Here is a 13,408-nt window from a genome sequence, read left to right on the forward strand (position 1 = left end):
GCGAGGGATGGGGGTGCCAGACCGCAGATGACACCCACCCCCTTCTGTCCAGAGAGCCCCAAGCCTACTTGTAACTACCAGTCTGAATCAGTCAGTCAGCTCCCCCACCCCCATCGCGTTATCACCTGAAGGTCTTCTCTAGGCTAGGTGGAGTGTCAGCTTTTAAGTGTCCACAAGTTAAGCCAAACCTTTCACACTGAAAGCTTTACTCAAAGTACTATTCAAGTTAGCCAGTAATTATGAACAATATATGTGACCGGAACAAACAGGACACATTAATCCCTACACACACACACACACACACACACACACACACACACACACACACACACACGGAAGTCTTCTCAGATGAACAAATGTTGCTTAATTTCGGAGCCTGGCGCCTTGCTGCCAACCGTGGGGTTTTGTAAGAAACCAGCCACGGTGTTTGCTTTGCCAGATTACCCAGGGCTGCCAACCCTAAAAGAGTTCGATGAATTTATACTAAAACGGTTTGGGATGCTGAGCAGTAGGTGCGTGTCAGTCACCAGGATTCTGAGGCAGACTGTCGCCAGAACAAGCTTAGCAAAAGTTTCAGACAGCATGGTGAGGGGCAGGGGGCTCCAAGGAGAATCAAGTCTACGAGGTAAAATGGACATTGCTGCTTAGAGGGTCTCATAGGAGCCTGCAGACAGACTCTCTGATTCTCCAGCAGAGGGAAAAGTAGGGGAAGAAAATATGCCACCAAGAGCCTTTTGATGTGCCCTATATGTCTACCCTGCCAGTCTACAAACTCACTAGGGAACTGAAAAACCAGGGCACCTGGAAGTCTGTTAGTGCAGACTCATAGACAGTGCTCTCAGAAGGATGCTTACCAAGATCTGAGGGATAATGCAGGAGCTGTGGAGGGGAGGGCTGCTGCAGGAGCTGGGGGAGGGCTGCTGAAGGAACTATGGGAAGGGGGAGGGCTGCTGCAGGAATTGTGGGGAGGGGAGGGCTGCTGCAGGAACTGTGGGAAGGGGGAGGGCTGCTGCAGGAATTGTGGGGAGGGTAGGGCTGCTGCAGGAGCTGTGGAGGGGGAGGGCTGCTGCAGGGGCTGTGGGGAGGGGGAGGGCTGCTGCAGGAGCGGTACTTGGAATCCTATTTCTTTATTAATGCAATCTTTCCTGGGCACATAAAGATCACCGTTCCCCTGTAACTTCTTGGAAAACACTGCTTGCAAAGTTTGAGAAACAGCCACGGGCTGTCAGAGGTTTCTCACAACCTGGAGACCATCACTTCGGATTAAGGGAGGCAGCTCTGATATCACTTCGGATTAAGGGAGGCAGGGCTGATTTAGAGATGACAAGGCCAGAGCCAATGCTTAGTCATCCTGTCAGCTCCTTTTGCCTGTTCTTTCCAGACTCGACCTGCTCCTACGACTTTTACCTTCTGCTCTGATGCAGTCTCACCCAAAGGCAGATGCTTCAATCTCACACAAAACCTGGGCTGCTGCCAGTGGGGACCCTGGCCACGCCCGCTGACACCCACCTCCCCTGCGGGCTCACCCACATGGCTGTCTTCCTTCATCCAGGTGTCAAATGGCTTTCCCAATCCTCAACTCAATCTTTCCAACAAGTCCATCCCATCCCTTTGTCTCCCTGAGTGTGAGCTGCTTTCTGGCGGGGCCTCTCCTCAGCCTGTCTCTCCCAGGCAGCAGCTCATTCCTGCTCTCTTCAGGATTGAGAAAACCTCTGGAAGTTTCCTTCAGGCAGCCTGGGGACACAGACACTGCACTGAGGCCTGGAGAGGAACTGGCAGTCACTAAGAAGGGAAGCTGCTTCAGGAGAGCAGGAAGGCCGGGCTAGAATCTGTGACTCCCCAACACTAGACAGAAAACCCAGCCTCAGGGCTGGGTGCCCCTCAGCCCTGGGTTTGACACCCCCCCCCCTCGCATGCACCAGTGTCTCACACGCCTGTAATCCCAGCTCTTGGAAGGTGGAGGCTGGAGGATAAGAAATTCACAGTTATCTTTGGCTAAATCATGAGACCCAGAACAGCCTAGGCTACACACTGAGGTTCAGATCTGGGAGGCAGCTCAGAAGTAGGACCTGCGAGGAATGTGCTGTGTGGCCTTCCCTGCTGTCTCCATCACCGCCAATGGCTGCCTTCCAGGTCTGAGGCGGAAGCAGCACACACCCCGTCCTCAGGTCCTTCCTGCTTCCTCCTCTACCGGACTACTTTCAAGTCCGATACGCTGCATGCCGAAATATGCCGTCCCATGCTCCCTCATCCTTCAGGAGGGTGACATATGATGGGAAAGTGCTGGGGACAGCCAACTGTGTCATATGACAAACACAATCCCACTGCAACTTTAGGGAAACCAGGAGGCTCCCATCAAGTTACAGAGGGAAGCCGATGTTTACATGTCAGAGAGTTGGGCTCATGCCCTGAACTAGAATGTGTGAGACCCAGAGCTGTCCTTGCTCCCTCAGCACAATGGCCTGGTTAGTCGTTCCCACCCTGTGGCAGCCACCCTCATCACCTGAAGAAAAGTGGTTGCTAATGTTTACAAACTGGGAGCTTTCATGCAGAAACGAATTTCTGATTTTTCTGGTAGAACAGGGAGAGGCTATGGCTATACAGCTATGAGCCCTGTGTGGTTTGAGCTATGTGGATGACCTTCTGACATACTGATATTCTCCAATACTAGTGTCCCAGTGGCACTACCCATGGGTATCTCACTGGGTGGGGTGCTGTAAGTACAGGCAGGGCAGCTTGGCCATCCCACGGCTTGCACTGCCCTGCCTATAGAGTTCTGTCCCTGTCAACCTCTGACAGCAGGTCTTTAGAAGTGTTTATTCACTTCTCATTTCTAGAGCCCAGTCACAGGGATGCCACTCTCTTTAGTGACTTGCTGGGCACTTGAACAATGGTCTTTCACTCTTGAAAACATACTGTAAGCTCCAGGGAATTATAAGACAGTCAAGGGGATGGGGATGTCCGAGACACCACTCAATTGTACAGAAACCACTATTGGTTCCAATAGCAATCCCCAGTAAGAAATTATGTTGCCATTTGAAAGAGAAATGTTTAAACACAGGCTCATGTGGCACTGTTCTGGAAGGCTAAGGAGCCATTAGGAGGTGCGACCTAGCTGAGGAACATAGGCTAGTGGGAGGGCCTTTGAGGGTTAAGTCCACCTCTCCTTCAGGACCAACTCTGCTTCCTAATCCATTAGGATACAAGCAAATCCCTCCAGCAAAGCTCCCACAAGTCCCTGCAGCACAAGCTCCCACAAGTCCCTGCAGCAAAGCTCCCACAAGTCCCTGCAGCAAAGCTCCCATAAGTCCCTGCAGTAAAGCTCCCATAAGTCCTTGCAGCACAAGCTACCACAAGTCCCTGCAGACACAAGCCAAGTCACCATTCTTTTTCTGAGAAAATGGACTGTGCTCTGTAAACTGTGCCCAAATAACACCCAACCCTGTGCTGTCCTTCACGTTCTTTCTCTCGGGGGTTCCACAATGGAGGAGACAGTGGCTGAAAATCAGGACCCTACATTTATAGGTCTCCACAGAATTAGCTTGCAATGAATGGAAGCAGGAAGTCCTGTTATTAGAAGACAGAGTACAGCCAGGGTGCTGCTGGGGGTCTTTAACTCTTTAATCCCAGTACTTGAGAGGCAGAGGCAGGGGGATCTTTATGAGTTTAAGGCCATACTGTTCAACAAACCAAGTTCCAGGCCAATCAGAGCTACACAGTGAGGCCTTGTCTCAAGAGAGAGGGGCTGCGTGGTGGCGCACACCTTTAATCCCAGCACTTGGGAGGCAGAGGCAGGCGGATTTCTGAGTTCGAGGCCAGCCTGGTCTACAAAGTGAGTTCCAGGACAGCCAGGACTGCACAGAGAAACCCTGGAGAGAGAGAGAGAGAGAGAGAGAGAGAGAGAGAGAGAGAGAGAGAGAGAGAGAGAGAGAGAGAGAGAGAAGGCTGAAAGTGGTTCACAGGAGGAGGCTTGTATTTTTTTTAAAGATTCATTTTACTTGGATGAATGTTTTATCTGCACATATAAAGACAGTGCACCACACATGTACCCCGTGTCCACATGTATGTGGATATGTGCCAGTGTCCACGGAGGCCAGAGAAAGGCATCAAGTCCCCTGGAGCTGGAGTTACTGATGGTTCTAAGTCACCATGTGAGTGCTGGGAACTGAACCTGCCTGCGTCCTTGCTAAGAGCAGTAAGTGCTCTTAATTGCTGAGCCAAGTTCCCAGGTCCCAGGATTTTTAAAGTTTGGTTTTTTTAAGGTCATCTTGAGAAGATAACACTTTAAACTGTTTGTTTCTGTAAAGATGTAGGACATATTTAGTAAATCATCTTAGGTTGAAAGTAACTGTGAAGCCCATTCAACCTGGCTTTATGTTTTTAAATAACATCCTCTAGGGTGAGCCACCCGGGTTCTTCTGAGAAATGGTTATGGAGACCCAGCAGCCCCTTAGCAACCATGGGAGGGAAGTATTTCATACCTACAGCGATCAACTTCGTCAGCTCAACCAACCCACTATCCAGTCAGCTGCCTGGATGCCTGATTTCCCTACAAAAGAAGTTCTTGTGTGAGGAGGCTTGTGGGTAAGAGGAGGGGCCAGGACCACGCAGATGGAGAGCTAGCCTGTGGTCCTGGTCCTCGTGGACGCCTCTCACTGGAGCAGGCATGACGGCCCTTGTTGCTCCGTGTTGTCAGGCCACACAGTGGCTACCGTGGCTGCCCTCAGCTCAAGTGATTTCTAAGGAGGGTGATGACTGAAGGCAGCCAGGGACAAATCTTCATTCCTGAAGGGACATCGAGAGTACCGGCCTACCAAACAAGACAGGAGTTCAAAGAGTTGGGAAGTTTTTTGTTTTTTGTTTTTGTTTTTTTAAATCATCTGAAAATTCTGACAACTACGGCATTGTTTAAACCACAAGAAAGCCGCTGGCACCCACGAGCCATTAGCTCGTCTCCCTAAGTAAGTGTCTTGAAGGGAGGTGGATAAAGCGAGTCTGAGCTCTCATTAGTGCCCATTAAAACCCTCACGCTGACCCAACAGCTCCCTCCTAGGAACAAAACTCATGGCAGTGGGTGAAGACGAACACTTGCCCCTTTGGGCAAACGAACATCTAACTAATGACCAGACAATAAAAATGAGAAGATGTTAAAATGCATTTAGGGAAAGAAAAAGTAAAGATGCTAAATCCATTCAATAGAGAATAAAGCTACTTAAGAAGGAGTGAAAATGTTTAATATTAAACGATGCTAAGGTTTACTGTCAAATCATTGTTAGTGATAATTATTAATAGTTGTGACAGTTTGGTAAAGAAAAGAATACAGTAAACAAATAATAAGGAAGACGGCTGTTTTCTTTCTTGGCTTATTAGATTTACAAAATTTCCACAGTGCATATTAACTAAGTTTTGAATAACAACAAAGCTTTTGTTTCTTCCCTTCCCTTACTGGATGCTATACTTTAGTAATCAAGGTTAACAGATATGCTACATAAAGTTCAAGGTTAGAAGACTGATTCAGTATTATGGCCATTAATTTTATACTATGTTTATTAGCTAAAATTCCCCATAATTTTGGTCTTGTGTGTGTTCACATGGGTGCACATGTATGTGTGCATAGACCACAGACATAATACCAGCTGTAGTTAGTGCCTCAGGTCCTAACCACCTTGTAGTCATGAAACAAGGACTCTCATTGGCCTGAAATTCAGTAAGTAGGTTTGGCTGGCTAGCCAGAGTCCCAGGGATCCACTGGGCTCTGCCCCACCCAGTCCTAGGCTCACAGCATACATCACCATACCCAGCTTGCTGTGTGTGGCTTCTGGGGATTGAACTCAGGTCCTCATGCTTGCAAGACAAGTTCATTACAGACTGAGCTGTTAGCCCAGTCCATGCCTGGTGGTTTTATTCTGTATTGTCAGTCATTGATTCCCTTCCCTTCGCTTCTCTTCCCTTCGCTTCTCTTGGCTTCCCTTCGATTCCCTTCCCTTCCCTTCCTTCTCCCCTAGTCTTCCTTCTGTTCTGTCCTCCCTCCCTCCCTCCCTCCCTCCCTCTCTCCCTTTCTTTCTGTCTTTCTGTCTTTCTTTTTCAAGACAGGGTCTCTCTGTGTAGCTCTGGCTGTCCTGGAACTCTCTCTGTAGACCAGACAGGTTTTGAACTCAGAGACCTGCCGGCCTCTGACTCCCAAGTGCTGGGATTAAAGCCGTGTGCTACGACTGCTTAACTACTGATTTTTTGTTTGTTTGTTTTTGTTTTTTTGGGGGGGGTTGTTTGTTTGTTTTCGAGACAAGGTTTCTCTGTGTAGCCCTGGCTGTCCTGGAACTCACTTTGTAGACCAGGCTGGCCTTGAACTCAGAAATCCGCCTGCCTCTGCTTCCCAAGTACTGGGATTAAAGGCGTGCGCCACTATGCCCTGCTCGCTACTGATTTTTTAAAAATCCCGTTTTTAAACCAAAATTTTACTAGAACTATTTATTTTACTAAAGACAAAAAAGACACACAGAAAGACCAAACCAAACCAAACCACCAACACCAGCAACAACAACAAAAACCTGTTCTGTGAACCATCTTTAGTTAATGAACTGTATTGGCTGAGGTGTCTGCAGTACAATCGGGGCCAGGGAACGGTCACTTGATTCTCTCGGGTGATGTGCCGTAGGTGGCTGGACCAGGCTCTGCGTAAGTGTGGGCAGACCTCAGAGCACAGAACATTCCGCAGACACCAGTGTGAGGCCAGCAGTGAGGGTCTAACACCCGCTGGGCTGGAGGGGCCACTGTGTGGGCTCTGCTCTTGAATCTCTCCCTGCTCATCTCTGTTTCCACTTCTCTAAGGCACTGGGATCATCTCTGTCTCTGTCTCTGTCTCTGCCTCTGTCTCTGTCTCTGTCTCTGCCTCTGTCTCTCTCTGCCTGGCTCCTTCCTTGGAATCACCCTTCTAACAAGTCTGGAATGTTACCCAACAAACTTTCCCCATTACAGCACTAATGATAACAGCTGTTTAATGTACAAGGCCTTCCAAGAGAATTTGTATTTAATCAGCAAATTCTGGAGATCAAAGTCTCAACTCCAAAGGAATGTATTGCTAAAGGGAAAATTCCAGGCAAGAAGTCAGCTGCAGAGGAAAACTCCCAGGGCCCAAAGTCCAGGACCTACATCAGTCATGCTTTCAAGTCTCTAAGGAAGAAAATGATCAATGTCTCCATCCGACCATCACTTGTTAAAGACCTGGTGCACGTTCTAGCTTGCTTTTCTGTTGCTGTGATAAATGGCATGACCAGAAGCAACTTGTGGAGGAAAGGTTTATTTCAGGTCACAATCTTTCACTGAGAGAAGTCAAGGCAGGCTCTCAAGCAGAAATGGAAGTGGAGAACATGGAGGCCATTGCTTACTGTCTTGCTTGTAGGCTCCTGCTCTGCTAGATTGCTTATGAAGCCAAGGCCCACATCCATAGGGATGGTGCCGCCCACAGTGGGCTGAGCACTCCCACTTTGATCATTAATCAAGTCAGCCTTTCACAGAGGTGCCCCGCAGACCAATCTGATTGACACAATGCTTCGGTTGAGGTTCCCTCTTCCCAGGTGACGCTAGCTTGTGACAAATTGTCAATAAGAACTAAGGAGCACAGCATGCTGGGATCATGCTTGCTCCATCACACACCGTGTAAAGGAACCCGAGATTCTTAGCACTCACTACATGATGATTGGTTTCTTCCACTAATGTTAAGGGGAGACCAAGCTATGTACCCTAGAACACTGCAACTCCTTCGCAAGCATTCCCTGAAGGGCACAGAGCCCCAGTCACAGTCTCTGTGGAGATCTGTAGGGGGGATGCATGCATAGTAACTCCTTCCAGTAGCTCCCAGCCAAATCAGTCAGAAAACACTCAGCCATTACCAAGGGTGCAGTACAGGACCCAATAGTTTACTAGGGGCTCCAAATGCCTACGGCACAATTTTTGTCCACATACAGGGGTTAGCACTGCAGCTTGGAAGACAGGACTGAAGGCTGGGTGACAAGGGAATATGGAAGGACTGGGAAACAGCTCGGTTGGTTGGTACAGTTCTCACTTAGCAATCATGAGGATCAGAGTTCAATCCCAAGAACACATGATGAGAAGAGAAAAACAAAACAAACAAACAACAAACACCAAGCTGGGCGTGGTGATGCACATTTGTAATCTCAGCACTTGGGTGGTGGGGAGAGATGGATGCTAGTGCTCACTGGCCGGCTGGCCTATCCCACTGGGCAACAGGGCGGTAAAAATCCCTGCCTTGGAAAAGGGGCTACAGAAGAGTATCCAAGGCTGGCTTCTGACTGCCACAGGCATGTAGGTACACATGAATGTGCACACGTGAGACTCTAAAGAGATGCATAGGTGTTCAGGGATGAGGTGACAGGGGTCTACAAAGGCTAAGTCCACTAGGTGATGAACCCAACTCAGTCAACCAGTGCAACGACAGTACGTTCTGTAGATAAAAGATTTGAGACTAGGGTTAGATTTCAAATGGATAGGAAAAAAATACATCTTTGCTTTTCTCATTCCTATCTGAAAAGCTGATATTTCATGCAGAATCTAAGAAGCCAGCTGCTTTTCTGAAAAGCTCATCTACTTCACTCACTTGGAAAGGTAAAAAGCCATGTACACGCTTCAGGATGCTTGCTCTTAGAATGTAAGCGATGTGCGGCATCTGGAATGTAACAGAGGCTCCGTGCAGCCTCTGGGCCAAGCAAAATCCAGGAAGATGCCTCTGCAGAGATGGAAACTCGGGAGTAACACTCACTGCTTTCTCTTTAAGCACTGAACGTTCATCCTTCTGCAGCAACAGTAAGGGGGCCTTTCCCAGCCGTGCTCACGAGGCAAGAGTTGCAGCTAATCAGATGGGAAGCAAGCACGGAGGGTCAGCCTGCACTGCTTTTCCACCCGTGTGAATTCAAGAGCAGGCTTTGCTGAGCTTTGTGTGTGGAAGGCATAACCATAGAGTAGCTGGTGCTCACGAGAACTGAGACATCGCTTCTATACCCCGACCTCGCTTCTATTTTGGAAGGGTCTCGTTATATAGCCCGACTGGCCTTAAACTTACAGAGATCTGCCTGCCTCTGCCTCTCCAGTGTTGGGACTAAGGGTGTGCATGTCTGGATGGGTAGTTCTGAGGTTAGCATGCTGAGTGGCCAAGGCCTGGATATGACCAGGCTCTAGCCCTTCCCACTAGCAGTTCCTCGTCAACTGCAGCTTGCCAGGTTGTACACAATGAGATTTGCAGCTAGACTCTGGCATGACTGGCCCAGACCCAGGCTGACTGTCCAGTACTTGTGAGGTAGTAGTCTCGTGTGCTGGCTGAAGTGCTCTCAGCTGCACTTCCCTTCTCTGTGAGGTAGAACAGTTTAAGCCAAATGCTTGTCCAGTCAGCAGAAGTAAGTACTCTTCTCAGACATCAGTTGCTAGCAAGCATCATGGCCACTACCTGGGGAAATGGGGCCTATGGGAAATGTGATTTATGCCTCTTCTACTGCAGTAGGGAGAAACCCTAATGTGGCACCTGGTGTCATGGCCTGCATTTCCTGGAGCTTTAACTAGGAAGGCTTGCTTCTGTTCTGTGATTAGATGAAGTCACTTCTGGAGATTATGCAGGGGAGCCTCTCAAAGGGACCTGGCTCTTCCTGAGATCAGACTCAGTGTGAGACATTCTAGCACGGTGGCACGGGCCTGTAATCCCAAGCCTTTGGAGACTGAGATGGGGGAATTCCAAGTTTGAGGTTAGACTGGGCTACCCCGTGAGCTCAAGGCCAGCCTGGGTAACTGTGTGTCTGAAAAGCAAACAAGGCTGGTGAGCCATTCTCTGATGCTGACTCTGACAATGGAGGAGTCTGCTGGCAAGGAAGGCAAGCGCCCTGAGGAGCAAGGCCCACCTCAGGGAGAAGAATCTGAGCAGGCTGAGAAGTAGAGTCCCCTTCACAGATTCCCGACAGCCGTGCAGACCAGCCGGGACCCTGTTTCCAGCCTCTAAGAGTGAGAACACCTCATGAGCGTGCCTGGTCTTCCCACCTCCAGACCTGTCAGACCCTGATGGGGCAAACCACGCATCTGCTGTAACTTGTTCCACAGCGACAGAAACAGACATACATGGCTACTGATTTGCAAAGTGTTTAACAAGCCTTCCAGGTGACCAGCACTGTGCAAGCTGGAGCCCCGCTGGAGCCCCGCTGGAGCCCCGCTGGAGCACTGCTGGCGTGGAGAATGAGCCATCTGGTACAATTCTGACCAAACTGAAGCTGACTTCTGTGCTCACATATATACTTGCATGACCATGGACAACCTGAAAACATCAGCCCAGCTCCCGTGAACACCCCCACAAGAGATGTGAGGAATGACAAGCCCACCTGTGGTTTCCAGTCTCTGGACCACGTCCTAGCTCCAGCCACCTCTCAGCTTGGGTCCTGCCTCACCTGTGACCAGCTCCGGCCACACTGTCCTTGATCACTGATGTTCCCTAAGGCTGTCTTCATGTATGGTGCTCTGAGTCAAACTCTCCCCCCTGGGAGCATCTCCCTCACCCTTTCCTGGTTCATTCGTCCTTTAATAGGAAGTTAGAAGCTCCACTCTGGCTGGAAAGCCTGCCCTGGACGCTTCATGTGAGGGAGCCTGCTGCTGAACTGCATTTTTCTTCTGGCCCAGATGACAATGACAATGTGAACCATGTGTGTCCCTTTAACAACCCAGGCTGTCCATGTGACTCCCCAAGGGCTGGAAAACCAACACCCATACGCTCACACCTTCGCCATTTCTGGGCACCCAGGAGGTGGCTGGGTCTCTGGAATGCTGGGATGGATGAACTAACTGTGCAGCTGCTGTAGACTCCAAAATACTGACCCACAAAGAAGAGACGGGGCTTAGAGGATGGACAGTTGGTGCCGCAGCACCGAGCACCCTGAAGATTGGCTGAGGTAGAAGATGATGTAAGTTTAAAATGAAGGGGGGGCGGGAGAAAGGACCGTAGGGGGTCCTCATCTCTGGATGTAAGTTTTTGTTCTTTTTTGTTTTTGTTTTTGTTTTTTTTAGCATTCCTTCTGTCAGTGTTTCTAAGCCTCTTCCTTGTGGGAGGGGCCTGCTGACCCGAGGGGAGGCGCCCACTTCAGCTGGAGTCACAGTCTGTGTGGCAGCTAGGAACAGTAAGCAGCTGGAGTGACTGGGAAGGGGTGGCAAAGGCCTCCTGTGGGTAGAGGAGGGAGGTCCCACAGGAGCGCCAAGGTCTGTCAGGAAAGTCAGTGAGGACGCTGTGTGCTGTCTTAGGGTTTTGGAACTTCCTATAGAACTTAACGGTGACAGCCGCGGGTAAGGGCCGGGCGGGTACAGCATCACCCTGTGTGCTACAGCTGAGCACCACACAGGCCTTCGAAGGGATGTGTCCCCTCAGGAAACACAAGCGCAGTGTCACGGCGGAGCCACACGGCCGGGCTAGGCTCATCCCCACCCTCAGCACCAGACTCTCAGCATCAGAGGTTGGCTGGCCTGAGTATGGCAGGCCTGGCAAACGCGGCTCTGGCAGGCCTTGCCCTCCTCCCCATTCCCCCTGCCTTGCTAAACCCTGGTAACACTGGTAACACTCCTGAAGCTAGTCCCTAAGGCCCATTCCCTTATTTGGTCACTTCCTCCTTCCAACTACTAAGCTAACTAACTACTAAGGTCCAGCTGTCAAAGTATTGAAGTCCAGCAATCAACCTAATTAAGATGTCTAATTAAAACTCCTCATCCTAACGTGGGCTTTCCCCTTTTACCTTTGTAAACTGTCATTTGCTATGGGCCCTGTCTGTGTCCTCTCTATCCAGAGGTAGTCCTTTGTCCCTGCCCTCTCCCTCGTTCCCTTTCCCTTCTTCCTCTGTCTGTTTTTGTCTCGCATTCCCTGCCCTTTGTCCCTCCTGAACTTGGCTTTGGAGGTCCTGCCCGATACAGATCCTTTCAGCTGTTTCCTGCCCAGTGGGCCGACCACAGCCAGGCAGAGTGGGCAGCTCAGCAGGCAGGATCCTGCATGGTGTCTCTCAGAGCTCTCGGGGCGCTCTGAATACTTGACATCTGCTAATAAAGGATGGTGCTGTTGTAGACGGGGCCTTAGTCCCTGTGGAGAGTGAACTGCCCCCAATCTAAGGAGGCCATTCAGAAAGGGGGCAGCATATGGTGGGCCCCAGAGAGGCAAGAGCAGGCACTGAGACATGCTTGCTGCGTGTGTCTGGGGAGGAGGAGCTCACCAGGTAGGAAGACCCAGTGTCCTAAGAGTCTGAGAGCCCTGTTTTCCCTCAGCACTGCAGATGAAACGATCTCTGTCTGTGAGGCCTTGTCACTTGCCTTCTGGGCTCCTCTTCCTGCACCCCCAGCTCTTGCTCTGCTGGCTTCTCTTGATTGTCCTGAACACCAGCCACTGTCCTCTACTTGTTCCCGAAAGTTTGAAGCCTCGTGGAGACTGCCAGATCTCCTGGGAGGGCACCCTTAGAGAATAGTAACTCGGGGATCTAAAATTAAGCAGGTTGTCCTACCATGCGAGAATAGCCCCGGCACACCAAATGCACTCACTTAATTTCTCATTCAGCAGGTAAGAACGGCCTCTTTTAATATACAACACCTGTGAAATGTGTCACTTCAAACAGGTGCCAAGCAGATCCCTGTCCTGCCCACAACTCAAAAGGTGGGTTGGATTACGCAGGCAGAAATGCTGAAAGGTTTCAGGCAGTCTTAAGTGAGTCCTCACACACACAGAGAATGCTCACACACAGAGAATACTCACACACAGAGAATACTCACACACACAGAATGCTCACACACACAGAATGCTCACACACACAGAGAATGCTCACACACACAGAATGCTCACACACACAGAGAATGCTCACACACAGAGAATGCTCACACACACAGAATGCTCACACACACAGAGAATGCTCACACACAGAGAATGCTCATACACACAGAATGCTCACACACAGAGAGAATGCTCACACACAGAGAATGCTCACACACAGAGAATGCTCACACACACAGAGAATGCTCACACACACAGAATGCTCACACACACAGAATGCTCACACACACAGAGAATGCTCACACACAGAGAATGCTCATACACAGAGAATGCTCACACACACAGAGAATGCTCACACAAAGAGAATGCTCACACACAGAGAATGCTCACACACACAGAGAATGCTCACACACAGAGAATGCTCTCACACACAGAGAATGCTCACACACAGAGAATGCTCATACACACAGAATGCTCACACACAGAGAATGCTCACACACAGAGAATGCTCACACACAGAGAATGCTCATACACACAGAATGCTCATACACAGAGAATGCTCACACACAGAGAGAATGCTCACACACAGAGAATGCTCATACACAGAGAATGCTCACACACAGA

General features: G+C 49.8%; 1 protein-coding gene across 1 annotated transcript in view; it reads right to left on the bottom strand.

Annotated features, from left to right (window-relative positions):
* The window catches only part of Rcan1 (regulator of calcineurin 1), a 74,219-nt gene that overhangs the window by 9,072 nt on the left and 51,739 nt on the right, over positions 1–13,408 (bottom strand). The gene's annotated exons all lie outside the window — the stretch shown is intronic.

Source organism: Mus musculus, chromosome 16 (genome assembly GCF_000001635.26).
Source record: "Mus musculus strain C57BL/6J chromosome 16, GRCm38.p6 C57BL/6J".
In the NCBI taxonomy this organism is placed as follows: Eukaryota; Metazoa; Chordata; class Mammalia; order Rodentia; family Muridae; genus Mus; species Mus musculus.